Source organism: Protopterus annectens, chromosome 3.part1 (genome assembly GCF_019279795.1).
Source record: "Protopterus annectens isolate FY-2018-M chromosome 3.part1, PAN1.0, whole genome shotgun sequence".
Classification (NCBI taxonomy): domain Eukaryota; kingdom Metazoa; phylum Chordata; order Ceratodontiformes; family Protopteridae; genus Protopterus; species Protopterus annectens.
In genome coordinates, this window is record NC_056732.1 from 1,905,839,852 (window position 1) to 1,905,851,224 (window position 11,373).

Sequence of the window (11,373 nt, forward strand, 5' to 3'; positions counted from 1 at the left end):
CTTCCAGAGAAGTGATTAGTTCACCCCAAAGACAATACAAAAAGCTTCCTAGTACAGACTTTGTGTCTCTGGCTGCATTGAAACCTATGAGATAGCATTTTATGGCCTAGATTATAAAGTGATTTAATTTCAGATATTGTTCTAAAGTTTGCTAGACTGAGGTTAACCCTCCAGTTTCCTCTGTTAAAACATATACATTTAAACAGTTACAATAGTGCATGTACATTTCTGTTCTCTCCAGTAAGGCACACTGTACATACATTTCAAACACAAGCACTTTACAAATACCTTTTCAACACAAACATCTCTACAAATCAGTTTGATATACACATGCCATGCAGTTCTAATACATGTGTAACAGAAGCATCTTGCATAAATCAGTTTGATGTTCACAAAAGACATACAATTATTTACAAAATTCCAGTCAGCTGTGCTGGCAATATCTCCTTTCATCACAGTATGCAATAGCACTAAACACCTCCAACTCTGGCTGCATAACAGCCATTCTTGCTGGCTGTCACCTTTGTGCTCAGAATGTCTAGTATGGGGAAATAAGGACCAATGGGAGAGAGGTTAGTAGTCAGCAGGCATGCAGGAGAAAAAACACTTAACAAAAGAACCTTAGGAATTTGTGGTAAATAGATTTTTGGTAGGGCTTAAAGGAAGAACATTTTTAAAATTGCTGACTTTGTGGTAGAACTGAATGAAGCTCTGACAGCAACTGGATACTGGAGGAACCTGCTGGAGAGGGTTGGACTGAGCAGGTGACACAATCTGCCATTTTAGTGGGAGCCGATGGAAGCCTAAAACAATTGGCTCTGATGACTCTTCCTATAGATGAATGAACTTACCAGGTTGCTGAAGTTGTTAAAATGGAACTGCTGTACCAAACAAAACGTGTTGCCTATTAAGAAAAGTTGTTTATTTTAATAATGCAGCATCTGGTTAATGCATTAAATTTAGTTTGTCACATCTTTCTAAGCTCTCGTAGATCTCAATTAATACTTTGTAAAAGCTATGACTAAAGAAGTTTCAGTGCCTTTGCAGCAATCAGTGTTAATATATTTTGGATAATAAACATTTTTATTGTCATCATCACTTTTAACCCAACATATACATTTACAGCCAAGTAAATTAACACACAAAATCAGAGATTCACAGTCAGGAGCGGCCTTAAGTCAACTGGTGCCCTAGACAAAACAGCTCCACGGTGCCCCCCCCCCCCACACCACCCGGTACCCCCATCCTGGTATAGTTATGCAAAAAAAATACTGGAAAAGCGCCCCTGCTAGAGCAGCGCCCTTAGTTGGCCTATGCCTAAGGCTGACTATGTTCACAGTTAGTCTCTAATAACCATTATAACTCATTAGCACCTATGTGGTGTGGAATGTCACTCCCTTAGCAGCCTACACACATCACACATTCCAGAGCAATTTCTGAAAAATAATCTTAAAAAGCATAAGATAAAACAATGCAAATATTTTATGAACAATGAAAGCTATTAAAACAACTCAGATAGCAATGCTATCAGAAAGAAGTATGTCTTACAGTGATAATAGTCAAAACATTGATATTCTTTCTATAAATATTACAATATATTATAATGGATATGAACCTCACATTATATTTTTGTTAAATGTTCACAGACGGTCATATCCGGGAAATTATACTACCTAGACATATATTGTTAGAACATTTTTGTTAATGAGACACAAGGTTTCACATAACAAGAAATTCCAGTATGAGTGCATGTTTATTTAGATATTTACAGAAATATGAAAACATGTGCTTAATTGTATAATTTGCAATATAAATAGCACTGAATATCTCTAAAGATGTGAAACTTACAGTACAAATATCAATATTTTTTTCTTCAAGAACATCTATGGTTTCACCAGATGTCTTACAATAGTTTGTAAGTCACTTGTGTTTTGAAATATTAAGTACATATGGAAATATTGTTTACTTTCAGAATTACTAATAAACAAGTAGCAATAACTCAGGTATAATGTGATATAAATGGACATTGACAATGAACTTTTCTGTCCCTCACCATGGCATTTCACCCCATATCCCTCAATAACATATAGGGCTCTCAGTTTTGAAAATATTAAAATAAATGTGAGAATAACAATAAGTGACAAATTAATTGATTAATTTATCCTCTGCAGGGCATTCTAGATTAACAAACTTAGTGTAATTTTGTTAATAACTCTTTGTATTTTTAATACTGCCTATTATTAGCCAATAAGTCACTTGGGAAGCCAGGCTCAAAAAAGGACTGGACGTCATAAGGAAGTATACAAAAATTGCATTACGGGCTTGAGTGAGTTAATGGCTTTAGCAGGGATGAAATTCCAGCAACAATTATTTAACTAACCATGTGTGGCAGCAAGAGCTAAATGTGTCTTTTCACTCACGCCTGTAGTACATGATTTTGGAGAATGTTAATATACTTCCAGCTTATTAACCAGCCATCCATTACATTAACATCAGCACAACCCCCACATGTAGACTGAGGTGCAAAGTTTACAGAGACAGACGGATGTCATTAGTTTGTACTGTAAACCATTTATGTGCAATAGAAATAAGAATATTGTTGCGCAGAACTCAGACTGACGTAGCTCAGACTGTGTTATAAACATATGTAAAAGTGGGCAACCCCAAATCATATGTCAGTAATCTGCATTTGTAACCTTGCAGTATATAGAGGACATGGTACCTAACTAGGTCAGCATAGCCACGATATACTGCTACCTTTGTCAAATTTTGCACATAAACAAATACACTTTTGGAATCTTAAAGCACCTTGTAAACCCCTAACCCAGTGTATAATGTCCTCAGATTCACATATCTATCAGAGCAGAGAAATGCTCTGTCCAGTGGCCCATAATGAACTGTCCCTGGGGGGAGCACTACAGGCTGTTATAGATAATGAAGATATAAGGAAGGAGACATCTAGTATTAACTGTTCCATACAAACCTCTTTTTCTGCAATGTTTTCTACTTCTCCCTCACATAAGGCAGATTTTCAATCAAACATAAAAAGATGTTACAATTGCTGGCATCACCAAGCATGACCCAAAGGACATTACATGCTTATTTTTATTTATTTATTTATTTATTTATTTGCATTTGTTGACCAGGGAAAGGTACTGATCCTACTGGACCATTTTCATTTTACTGCCTGCACTGTATTCACACTGAGGCAGGCAGTACAGAGAACCTACAGGAAATGTCCTCCTTTGCACTAATCTGCTTACTTGTCTTAATCAGAGTCACACATTATGCAGGTAAAAAAAAACATGAAACTGAATGTAACACACCATGATGAAACATGTGGGCAGTTTATGACTTTAATCTTTTGTTCCATACAGCAAAACCACAGTAGGTAAAGAAAAAGCTGACAAGGAAGAGAAATATCTCCTTATACAATGTCAGAGAAGAAAGTAAAAAGGGAGGAAATAAGTCACGTATTATATAATGGAAACTGGCAACACAAGTAGTGTTTGTGTTGGGGCTGAATGCAGGCACAGCTTGGGAAGAAAACGGGAAAGAAAATGGGAGTATCCTTAGGGAGGCAGATACTGGGAGTATCCCTAGGGAGGCAGATACTGGGAGTATCCTTAGGGAGGCAGAAAATGGGAGTATCCTTAGGGAGGCAGATACTGGGTGTATCCTTAGGGAGGCAGAAAATGGGAGTATCCCTAGGGAGGCAGATACTGGGAGTATCTTTAGGGAGGCAGATACTGGGAGTATCCCTAGGGAGGCAGATACTGGGAGTATCCTTAGGGAGGCAGATAAAGGGTAAATATAATTGATGAGCTATTTCATTTGCTAAATGAAGCATTATCATGTTTAATAACCCACAGAGATCATACTTCAGACATTTAATGTTGGAATACACTGACAATAGAACAATCCTAGTCCTCCATCTAAAGACAAAAAGATAATCCGTATACATACTCAACTATGCTTGAAATATTTTATCATCAATGCCAAGAATAGGTTAATAATGAAAATACAATTATTTCACACACTATTTTAAATTCAATTACCTGTACCATTTGTAAATCGTTTCTCGGAAATCATGTGTCCAGAAAAGAGCCTGAAGGAGAGTGTTCAAATAACAAGTAGCACCATGATTCTGTAGGCCACTAAATCCTGAAAATGTACATAATGGATTTTAATTAGTAATGGAAGGTTAGAAAGTAATCTCTTAATACATAAATTGTTTGACTATTACATTATTTGATTGGTATGAGACAGTAACGCAGAAAAGACAATAGCAGTGAAATGGTTGTCTAACATGGAAGGAGATGTTAATACTACATAAAAGCATCTACAATTCAGCAAACAGTAAGACATCAGATGCGACAGATCATCACTAATGCCATATAAAAGCATCTACTGTGGGTACAAAACATAACTCAGCAAACAGTAAACCATTGTATGTGATAGATAAACACTATATTTACTAACTTGAAGCTTAAAGCATAAATGTAATACTACAGAAGAAAAACAATGTTTACATATGTGGATGGCAAAGACCACCTTGGTGCTTCCCTAAAACATTACAATAAATCTGAGGTGGTCTTTGTTCTGAATAAAATGGACGTACAAGAGTTTTAGCAGTCTCAATGCACAGATTTCTGATGGTATCCCATATACTCTGACTTTGGACAATTTGAACTACCCAATATGCCTGCAGTCATGGAGAAAGAAAAAAATGGAAGTTACTTTGGTTTTGGAGTATGGGCAATAGTTTTTATGAGATGTTAAACTGACACCCCAGCTACCTGAGCTGGTGGTAACTCAGGCAGATGTAAAAGATATGACAGTTATCAAAAAGAGTAAGGTAACATTACTGAAAGTCAAAATCAACAAAAATCACTATTTATACACAAAAAGGGAATCGCAAAGTACAAAAAATTCACTCCAAATTACATATCTTTACAAAGAAAAAACAATTCCCCATCTTTTTTGCCATAATCAATATTTTCATTTCTCCATAATAAGTAAACAAACTTGTAATGCATTGTTTAATAATTCTTCACATCTAAGACAGCCACAGAATCCATAAAACATCAACATGTTACAAATTCCATAAGTCTTTAACAAAGCTCCATAAAACTGTATTACTTAACAATACTTCTACTTGTGTTTGCTGATCTAAATTTAGTATTGTAACATCTAATAAATGACAAAGATCAATTTCCAATTGTCTATAAAAATTTAAAGATGAAATCCCATGTTTTTTCATTTATTACACTATTCACATTTAAGCAACATGAAAATAAATGATCCTTTCCCTTTCTTTCTTTATCCTGTTTTATCTTTAATTTTTAAACCTTTCTTCCTGTAGTGTTCAGTTTCCCATCCCCCCAATAAGATCTGCTTCTAAATCGTCACTGAAAATTGCATCCTTCCAATTAAAATATTTATCAGACACAATATTACTTGGCGTAATTTATTCCCCTTCATCATTCTCGTGTTCATGATCATTTTCTAGTTCAATATTAACATTATTTCCTTCCTGCAGATGATATACAGTGTCTTTTATACATATTTCATGTTACTGAGTTTCTTGAATCTATGAATAACTGAACTAAAAATGTCCATTTTTTCCCTTTTATACCATACTGGCAGTATGACCATTTTCTTCACACCAGGGACATTTCCATTTGTCACAATTTTGTATTAAACACAGGTTGGACCCCCCCCCCCCCCAGGCATAATTTCTTTGGTTGCCCTCTGTAAAGAACATATACTGTAAAATCATGTTTATTCACAACACTTGGAACATGCTTTAATTTGACATGAATAGTTTGTAGTGTAACCAATACCTCCTACCCACGATTCTGTAATTTTCATTCATCATACATTTTAATGTCATATACATATTTACAATGTAACGAAAAAAAAAGATTTTCTAATACTGTTACAATCCACTTCAGCTGTTCTAAACTGAATAATAAGATGACATTTTGCTGAAATATTTAGACCAGTATAAGTGCAATGCATCCAGGGGGTACACAATTATTTCAATTCACAAAAAAATGTAAACAATTATCAGCATCAGATATAATTTCACATGTCAAATCATAATCGCTATATTTTCCTACATGAATAAAGGCTCTAACATCACTAACAGTATTACTAAACTGCCTCATACCTCATATCTATTGATAACAGTATCAGTCTTTGATGAAATTAGAAGTGGCAATTCAGATGTTAAATTCACACCCTGTCTTGTCTTTTCTTGCACAATTTGTGTACAGGTCTGTGTAGATATTCTTGGTAGAGCATTTCTATCCCTCATATCAAACTGTTCATCAAACTTTACATTCCCTGACTGGAAGACGGAGTGTGAGTGCATCTAATGACCTTTAATTCCAACATGCAACAAATCTACACTATTTTTAGCTTGTATGTTACACTTCTCCATTATCTGCTTCCATGAAATGGCTTCCTGATAAGAAGGTTCATTAAAATCAAACATTTCCTTTAATTGTTCATCAGGGAAGACTCCCTTTTCAATTTTCTGAAAAAAAAATATCCTCACTGCCTCCAGTGTTTTTTTTCTGTAACACCAAAACCATGACTTTCCAAATTCTCCCACTCAAAGCCATGACTTCCTCAAGGCCTGCCAAAGTAAAAATGGAAACAAAAAGACTGGGGTTTTTATTGCTACATACATTATATATTTGCATATTTACAGTATTTACACTATTTACAACTATTTACAAATCTCCATACATTATAAACTTCAATTTAAACATTCCCCAACTTTTTTATCCACAACCAAAACATTATTTTCTCCAGAATATTTGTCAAAGTCCATTTTCCATTGTATTTGATTTAATTTAGTCTCTCATTCCATATAGTCAATGAAACATAAAATGTTCCTCTGTCCAATTTTTCACTTCTTCCTGTTTTCATTACCATAATAACCAAATTCTGTCATGTCCATATTTATTTGTTCAAATTTTATCAAACTTTTTACCTATTATGTTTACATATTTCTTTCCACAAATTATTACCTCTTTCACATTTCAAAAACACATGCTCAGTAGTCTCATACTTTCCACATTTATTACATATTATATCTTGCTTTTTCTTGCATGGCATATTTCTAATAGACAGTCTCCATAAAAAATCATTAAATTCTTTAATCTTTTTCTAATTATTATATCTCATCATTATGTCTTTTTTCTTATCTACTTCTAAATCTTTCCATGGATCAATGCAATAAAATGCTTTCATAATATTTAAGTACCATTCCTTTCTATTTTTTTGCATATATTATTTTTTATTTTCCATAACAGAATTTTGTTTTGGTATGCTTTCATTTCTTCATTCACAATGCTTTTACTTCTTTTTTTAACTTCCATTTCTTTCCACATTTTTTGTATTTATAATATAGTATATTTCTATCAAGTTTTTATTTTCCTTCATAATTCTTTTGAATACCTTATATAAAATTAAAGATATTGCATGTACTATTGGTTTTATTAAACCCAAGTCTCCTTGCTTTTTTCATATATAGAATTCCACTCTTGATTGGATTCAGTCTAGAGTCCCATATAAAAAATGTAATCGTCATTAGTCCCTTTTCATACTTAATAGGAATCATACAGATGTTAGCCACATAAGCACATTTTCCTATTACTATGGTGTTCAACAAGTGTGCTTTTCTCTATATGAAAATCTACATGTTTTCCAAAAATAGTCATACCCCGGGATTCATGAAGCTCGGCGCAAGGCCAGCGTTAGGCTTGAGCCGACCGTGCGGCATGTAGATGGCGCAGTAGCACCATATGCATATTAATGAAGGTGTGCTGTCGCCACATCTACGTGCATAGGAAATGTGCACGAGTGCATGGGGTGTGTCAAAGCGCCGCACGGAGGCGTGGACATGTCAGCTGTTTACGTGCAACCTAAAATGCTGAATATTACAACCTGCCTGCAATAGTAATCACACCCGTCAGTGTGTGTGGATACTGAAACGTATGCAAAGCATACAAGACAGTTCTTGCGAACACAAAAATAAGAAGCAAAGACAAATGCACGTAGCCGAATATTGAGTCCCCATCCCTCGAACAAATGACATTTAAAACCCCGTGCCCGTATTCTAATGCAGTGTTGATAGTTATACCAAGTGGAAGCGAAACGCATCGTGTTAGCGCGTCACCAATAGCTAAGTCTAGCCCAATGATCAGGGTTACCACCTGTCTCACATTGTGAGGGACAGTACCAATCTGGACAGTTATGTCCACACCAAAACCATTATAAATGTAAAATATCCTGCAACCGTATGACATAATTATGTCCCACATCTCATGTAATAGTCACATACAATAGTTATTTCCATATGTAACATACCTACATGTTACAAGAAATAGAATAAGCAAGTAAACAAAACAGAAGAAGCATCTAAACTGCTGCAACAATAAGCTTACATTTAGGCATATAACAAAAGTACTACCCATTGTACTGACCGTGGGTATGTGTTGGCCTGTAAAATCTGATGTGTGTCCGGAATATACCCCATCCTGGCTATATGAAAAGGTGGCAACCCTACCAATGGTCAGAGCATTCGGCCAAAATCTGCCCATTTGCGGTCCAAGCCATCCTTGTCAGGATGGGTCAAAGATGAACGGGTATTACCTGGGTATGCCTACCATGTCATGAAAGATAAGTATTTGCGTGTACCTATGTGTGTGATGTACAGCATGTGGAAGGTGAAAAATGCTAGGGTAGTCCTCACAACCATACAGGTACCAGAGATATGTAGTGTATGCAATGTGTTCCCTTGACTGTGCCATGTGCCATCAACCAGAGAAGGGATGAATGGAGTGTGTGGAATATGGGTGTGGGGGAACGGGTAATGTAATACTCCGCAAAGGGGAGACTGTGTTGGATGCACAATAGGTGAACTGGAGTTGTACGAGGGAGCAGTGGGTGAATCAGAAAGAAACACAAAGAACAAACATACACATCCGCAATACAACCTGACAGGCCATACTGTAGAACACAATCACACAAACATGATTATTAAAATGTGTGATACACATGTACAGAAATGTCACCGGCACATACCCACATAATGGTATGGACGGAACTGAGCCATCCAACTACAACACACCTAGATGCATAACTGAATACCCATCATCCCCTCTACATTACACAACCCCTCCATTCCTGAACGTCCACCAAATCCAGCCATACTCGGGCTGCTAGCTTGGCGCAGCCATATCTGCACATAGTGACCACTACTCATATCTAGTAGGCAGTCTCACCCTAGGCAGTGTCAGGATTACAAACTATGTATCCCTTGCATGTAAAACCCTATCACATTTTCGTAAATCCAAAAAAATCGAAGGTTATTGTCTTGCTCAATTTTTGGATATCCCTCATGTGATAAGTATCCTGTGTAAACATCAGACTTGGTATCACGACACAATGCCCAGTCCTGTAGACATCTGGACACAAGTTGTATGTGCAGTAGTGGTTCCTGAGACTGCTCAGCCTCCAGCTGGTCATGCAGAACCTACTACCTGGGATAAAACACCTGACCGTGATGCACGGCTCCCCACATGAATTATCGAGAAAATATACTTTACACATTCGCATAATGGCAGTTGGATATAGGGTGATTAAGGTGCTGACGTAAGCAGGGTACCTCCTGTCCCACTTTGTGAGGGACAGTCCCTGTTTTGGTAGGTGTGTCCTGGCCAAGAATGATACAATGGCAAATGTCCTGTGATTGTAAGAAATAACTATGTACCATATTTCATGTAACAGTTGCCTAAAACAGTTATTTCTGTATGTAAAATATGTAAATCTTACAAGAAACAGAATAAGCAACTAAACTGCTACAAGAATAAGCTCTCATCTAGGAAAATAATTAAAGTTCTAAACCCTGTACTGACCGTGTGTATGTGTTGGCCTGAAAAATCTGGTGTGTCCCGAATATATCCCATCCTGGCCATATGAAAATGTGGCAACCCTACCAATGGTCAAAGCATTCGCACAATAACTGGCCAGCCTCTTAATCCCCCGTAAAACCAGTGACCTTTGGAGGAAAGGTGTTGAATTACACTGAATGAATAATGACAATAATTAAGAGTAATAGATGTTTTTAACTTCAGAAAATAAGTATTAATACATATGCTCTGAATCTGTCAACACGTTTCAAGTTAATAGTACTAATATTGTAAAAGTGTCCATGATTGTCCCTGATTTGTCCTTGCCTTGTCCCTGTTACTGTTGAAATTAGTTCCTGAGTGGTTGAGAGGTCCGTACACATATGTACACCAACCAACTGTCACATTTGTTGCCAGTACTGATGAATACCTGTAGTGAAGTCATATATCCTTCCTGCCATCCATGTGGAATGTGCCACAGATGTTGTAGTGGTCACACCGGTGACTAATGTGTGTCTATTTCTGGGTCCAAGCCATGCAAGGGCCGCTAATTTTATGTGATGGCCAGAATAATATCCTTCGGATATAGGGAAGTAAAGGCAGTAGGGATGCGCGGCAGACATTCAACTGTATGGGAAATGTAAATAGGTATGTAGGTGTATATGTATGTGTATGTACAGACATATATATATATATATATATATATATATATATATATATATATATATATATATATATATATATATATATATATATATATATATATATATATATATATATATGAATGAATGAACATGGTCACAATAAAGCAGTTGTAACGAATGTGAAGGGAAACACCAGTGGAACCACCCCCCACCCCCATTATGTAGTGCTGACATAGTAATCTGATCAGAGGTGTCCAAACCCCTGCGTCTGTAAACACAGGTAGAATGTTAACTTTGGGACTAACTCTGTCCATGTGCTAATTCTGACTTTCAAACGGGTACAGGGCAGTTCCGGTCTCCAGTCAGACAAGCCTAAACCCAGATGACCACATGAACACCCTGAAAATCAAACACACGTATGTGCCAGGACTATAAGCTTTGGAGTTTTGAATATCCTTGGAGTGAGTAAACATGCACCACGGATCCAGAGCAGCAGGGAATAGGGAATGGCGCATGTGTAGTACTGCGGTTTTCCCAGCAGGAGAATGAATGCCTGCTGTGTAAGTGAAGCATTGAGGCATATGTTAGGGTAGCTATGAACCATGGGTATACATATAAATGAAGCAGAACACCAATAGTGTAGTGGTTAGAGCATCCGCCTAATGTAAAGGCATTCACGGTTCAAGTCCGACTATAGCACATATCATTTTCTTGTGGAATGAATGTCTCTGTGCTGTAAAGCCAAAATTTAAACATGTAAAGGTGAACGTGTGTTTCGCATGGGTCCATTAACCGGATTC